General features: G+C 38.7%; 1 long non-coding RNA gene across 1 annotated transcript; it reads left to right on the plus strand.

The window, feature by feature from the left end:
* The first annotated feature begins 2200 nt into the window (after positions 1 to 2200).
* Positions 2201 to 2998, plus strand: LOC123150493 (uncharacterized). The gene is made up of 3 exons (XR_006475121.1): positions 2201 to 2302; positions 2397 to 2455; positions 2880 to 2998. It is a non-coding gene; the product is annotated as an uncharacterized lncRNA (long non-coding RNA).
* Positions 2999 to 6000: the final 3002 nt, after the last annotated feature.

Below are 6000 nucleotides of genomic sequence, written 5' to 3' on the forward strand. Positions count from 1 at the left end.
CTAAATGACCGTGAAATTGAAAATCACTACAAAATGAACTGTGAAAATGTTGAAACTTGGCATGGTATCATCGTTTCACCCGCATAGCATGTGCGAAAGAGTAGACAGGGTCACGGCAAAAACTGGACGCACTTCGTGTACAAACTGGACAATCTCTTTCGGAGTATCAGGGTTTCGGACGAGAACTCATCTGTTACACGGACACTTCAATGTTTTTGAAACTTATTTGAACTCCGGACTTCTTTTGCGTTCAGTATGCAGCATTCAAAGCGATGTCATCAATTTCCAACATGTTTTGACATCATTTGGTGTTTTTCAGTCATTTACCTAATTTTTTAGAGTGCTAAATGACCGTGAAATTGAAAATCACTACAAAATAAACTATGAAAATGTTGAAACTTGGCATGGTATCATCATTTCACCCGCATAGCATGTGCGAAACAGTAGAGAGGGTCACGGCAAAAACTGGACGCACTTCGTGTACAAACTGGACAATCTCTTCCGGAGTATCAGGGTTTCGGACGAGAACTCATCTGTTACACGGGCACTTCAATGTTTTTTAAACTTATTTGAACTCCGGACTTCTTTTGCGTTCAATATGCAGCATTCAAAGCGACGTCATCAATTTCCAACATGTTCTGGCATCATTTGCTATTTTTCAGTCATTTACCTAATTGTTTAGAGAGCTAAATGACTGTGAAATTGAAAATCACTACGAAATGAACTGTGAAAATGTTGAAACTTGGCATGGTATCGTCATTTCATCCGCATAGCATGTGCGACAGAGTAGAGAGGCTCACGGCAAAAACTGGACGCAATTCGTGTACAAACTGGACAATCTCTTTCGGAGTATCAGGGTTTCGGACGAGAACTCATCTATTACACGAGCACTTCAATATTTTTTAAACTTATTTGAACTCCGGACTTCTTTTGCGTTCAGTATGCAACATTCAAAGCGACGTCATCAATTTCCAACATGTTCTGACATCATTTGCTGTTTTCAGTCATCTATACCTATACTAATTAGCGACTCCCTAGAAATTACCACGTTAATTAGAAATTACCGTCCGTTCATATATGTGGGGCCGAATTATAATGGTTTAGATTAACCCTTATAATTCTTCGTTAAAATTTGTTTAGTTCCACAAGAAAAAAAGTCCATAGACCTTTCACGGTTATAAGATGCAAAATATGAGCTGCTGATATGGTGGGTCCACATGAGCCTCCACGATTCAATATTTTTTTCTTTAAACGTCCTAGGTCTTTTCAATCTGATCGTACTTAGATCCCCTAGCAGTCCACGTTGCCCCTACTCTCACGTTTCCTTCCAGGAAACACCTCCTCCTTTCTCTATCCTTATTTGTGCTGCTCCGCCGCATCTCCTAGGGGCGATGGTTTCACCATGATGGCTAGGTCTCCTACAAAGCATTGGCAAGGTTCCTGATCAAGGTACTCACAATCTAGCCTCTCCATCTATCACCATAGCATGAGCAGTTGATTGGTCTAACAGGATTTCCCCGTACACTAATTTAAGTTTGATCACCTTGCCAATAGCTTTCTCTCACATTAGCTCTGGCCATCATTCCATTCTTTTGTACGTGTCTCCTTTTCATGCGAGGCTGCAATCTCAGCAAAGGCTCAGCTCCTAGATAGCTTTTGTTGTAAACCAAGGTATTTGATTGCAATTGTTTTGTCTCAGAATAGGATAATAAGTTTGTTATTACAGTAAGATTATATTTTAATAGTTATTAACTAACGAATTTTTCTGCAGTCTACCTACGATCCAATCTTTTAGCTTTAATCTTGACTGCCATCTATGAATTTTTGATATGTGTTGATGGCAATCCAATAGAAATTGTTTCTACCAACTCTGTTGCAGCTTTTCAATCACTAATCTTGAATTGAAGGCCTTTGTTGATTAATCTCTATCAACTTTGTTGCTTACTTTGGGCATTCACTACAGACTGAACTTGAATTAAAAATCTGTTGATTAATCCGCAGGTGCTTGGATGTCAGTCTGTCTATAACGTAGATGTTTGAATGATATGAAGAATGACATGGCACCCTGAGTGATCTGATGTTGTGTGTTGGAATGGTGACATGTGGTTGTGGGGTTCAGGGTCAAGGATGGTTATCAGAATTACATGAAGGTGTCTTCCTGGAGCTGAATGCCTACTTATTTTCCGCCATATAACGAGCTACAACTGTCAGGTTTACTCTATCCAAATTGCATGTTTTCCAGTTTACATTTTAGACTCCACATTTTCTTGACGTCCTGGAAGTCAGTCATGTCATTTCTAAGGTTTCCCCCTCATGCTCTCTGTTGATTCTTCTTAATTTCTTATTTGATATAGAATTAACCTCTGAAGTATTTACTTATTCATCTATTTTTGTAGGCTTACTCCCAGCTTTCTTATTCACCGAGGAATTTGGCTCATGACTAAAGAGGAGAAAGGTAAATTTTCCAAAACCACATACAATACTAATATGAAGCTTTGTAGTCGAGTTTAAGGTCTTATTTTCAGCTCAAGCAATCTTTGAGTTATTGCCTAGAAATATTTTATCGATTGCGTGTTTTCAATTTCACATGCATGCTTCCATACCTATTAAAAGAAAGTGGTCCCAAGAAATTCAGTAGCTACTCATGGGATTATTTATGTTGTTCGAATTTCAGTCTGATCGGACCCTCTCTTGATGTCTTGGGAGTTTGTTAACTGTTCGCAGATGCTAGGTCAATAACATGGCTAATCAAAACCTTGCTGCCTTCATGCTTTGTGATGATCCAATTCTCCTTTGTTACTGCCGAAGTTTTTATGTTTGATAGCTTTTCCCCTGCAAATAGTCATCTTACAGAGGGTCTATGTTCATTTCATTTGTAGGATCCCGGTTGTCCTCAGTTTGCAATTTTACTCGGTCACCAATATGCTGGAATTCAAATATTTGAAAGAGATAGGGATACATGATGTGGTTTAGAACAATGGTAGGTTGTGAACATGAGCCCGATTTAGTCTACTATTTGTTCAACTCTGTAATATATTCTTAGAACTAGAAGTATTATCTATTATGTATCTATTTTTTTAGTCCTACTCTTATCTTTTATTTGGTTTTTACCATGAAGTTTTTCTCATGACTAACTTTACAAAAGGTAAATCCTTTAAAACCACGCATAGTATAAATATGTAGGTTAGTTCAGTTTGTGGGGAGTAGGGTGTTTTGGTGCCCAGGCTCATCTGCACTCGGTTAGAAAAAAATTCGTAAAAAATTCAAAACAAATTCAAAAAATTTCAAATAAAATTTGTATGGTATACAATTTGATGCCCGAGGCCCGCTCCAAATTTCAAGTCATTTGGACATATGAGCAGCTCTCAGCAAAAAAGACAAATCTCGCCAAAACAGTATATCTTATCTTATCTATACTAATTGGAGGCACCATACGAGACTACACGTTAATACTTAATAAGTAAACAAATTGACCGTCTGATCTGCTGATTAATTATCTACAGCCGTCTGATGTGTCTCAAGAGTCCTTGGTTATTGTCCCACGTCCACCTCTTTAGAAAAATGTAAAAAAATCGTCTGATGTATCTCAAGAGTCCTTGGTTATTGTCCCACGTGCACTTCTTTAGGAAAAGGTAAAAATCTTTCCTTGCAGATTTCTTCTCCAACGAGGCACACAATCACAGAGCCCTAGCACTCCTCCTCCTCCTCCTCCTCATCTGGTCCTCTTCCTCTCTCCCATGTAAAGTGAGCCAACCAGCTATTCCCAATATCTTTCCTCTATGACCATTGAATCTCAATGATATAAGTCCCCAACCACGATCCAATCTATGTGGGTTTGGGATGAGGTCCTCCAATCACTCAGCTTCTAGGCCCCGATGAGTTGTAATTCACGTTGGTTGATGCAGCGGAGAAGGAGGTGCATCAAAGGTATTTGACACAGATCAGCTAGCCGCCATTGTTGGTCCCTTTTGACAGAAAACTTCTCTGGCCTAATTTCCTGTAGATCGCCCCTCCTACTGTCGTCATGCCTCCCTGTACAGTCTAGCCTAATTTCCTGTAGATCGCCCCTCCTACTGTCGTCATGCCTCCCTGTACAGTCTAGCCTCTCCCAATCCGACTAACCTCTCCCCATGTGACGTCGGTCTATCACACGGCAGGCCGAAGTTGTCTTCTCCTCCTCGGCCTGCAGGATTCCGAGTTAAGCAGCAGTCCCGGAGGAACTGAGCATGGTTCTGGTGGCTTTTGATATTATCCCATTGGCCCCTTAAGATTATGTTATACTCCCTCCATCTCAAAATATTTGTCTTAGATTTGTCGGAATACGGATGTATCAAGTCACGTTTTAGTATTAGATACATCCATATCTAGACGAATCTAAGACAAAATTTTGGGACGGAGGGAGTAGTTCTGAAGTGACAAGGGCGAGGTGAAGTAACATGCGTTCCCCAAGGTTAGGTTGCCTCTCCATGTCCCTGACTCCCTGCGCATATGAACACAGCTATTATCTGATTCCTGTGATCTAAGAAAGGATGAAGTTGATGGTTCCTACCTGACATACTGCTCTAATTATGTTTTCGTTTGATATGTATTTTGTATGAAATTACAGTATTTGATGCAATGTGTTATCTCTTCAAATTTAAGAAGCATGGAAGAATCTGAATATCACATGTTGTGGTTTGTTCATTTCGAAGCACTCTGCCGTTATATTCAGCATCTGCTAATAGTCCATGTTGCTTTCGGCATATACAGTTTGGCTTATAGTTTATAGCAACCCAAATTAAGGATTTTGTGTTCATCTCTGCTGTGCTTAATGATGGTCGGTATTTAGTTTCTCTAGCGGAAGTTTGCGATGCTGTAGTACTAGGAATGATTATCCTGATGTGAGAGTGTCTTTCTTGATGGAAGCAAGATGTGATACTTTAATTAGTATTTCATGCAGAGAAGATATGTATACAATTAAGGTATATGACTTGATACTTACTGTGCTTGGAGATTAAGGTTCCACAAGACTAATTGATCTGTTAAATTGTTTTCAGTTTAGGTGTACAAGGTGGAAACTTGATGACAACGATAATGTCTATTTCAGTTTTTTCTGTGAATAGAAGAAAGAAAATCCTCAGTTTGACCCTCATTCAAAATTAGGAATTGGAGCAACACCTATCAGGGAATTTGAATTAAACCAAAAGGTACCATATATGTATAGACTATGCTACTTCTAATTTTTGCTAAGTCCACCATGTTTTAGTTTATTGTTGGAAATATCAGGATCGCCCTCAGTTTCTATTATTTATTAAAATAAAATTGCAGACATTGTTCATAGCGTCATGACTCGGACAAACTACAGTCTGTACTGGATATTTTGTTTTTCTAATAGTACAAGTCAAACCTGCAGTAGCATAAGTATTTTTGATTACTAATGGTTCAATAATTCAGTTTTAGTATAAGTTCAAATCCGCATTCCACAGTATATATACAAAGATACTGAGAGAAATCAATTCATCATGCAGAACTGCTCTATTATCCCTCCGATGTTGCAAGCAGGACACACATACCCCAAGCCAAAATCTTACATGTTCATCAAAGCTGAACCACCGATCAGTACACATCCCAGTAAGCTAATTTAGTTGGTTTTGTGATGGGGTGAGCATAGATGCCACTTCAGGATTTCAGATCTTTCAGCTGTTCTTTTGGTTTATACCTAGCGTTTACTTATTGTTTTGTGTGCTATTCTCACTGCTAGAGGGGTTGTCGAATTAATTTGTAATGTGTTTGTATCATAAATCTACTGCAGATTTTCAATCTGAGAGTTAAAACAAATAATAATTGATTATTTTCTATCTTCCCAACGTAATATGAATATTTGGTCTAATAAGTAACACACATGCTCAATCTAAAATTTTCAGCGTGAATGCCAAGCAACAAAAGTTTGCACTATTCAGAGAATAGCATTATGGTAATTGTGGGAACGGATGAAGGCAAGGTATTCCCGTCAAGAGATGG

Source organism: Triticum aestivum, chromosome 7A (genome assembly GCF_018294505.1).
Source record: "Triticum aestivum cultivar Chinese Spring chromosome 7A, IWGSC CS RefSeq v2.1, whole genome shotgun sequence".
Classification (NCBI taxonomy): domain Eukaryota; kingdom Viridiplantae; phylum Streptophyta; class Magnoliopsida; order Poales; family Poaceae; genus Triticum; species Triticum aestivum.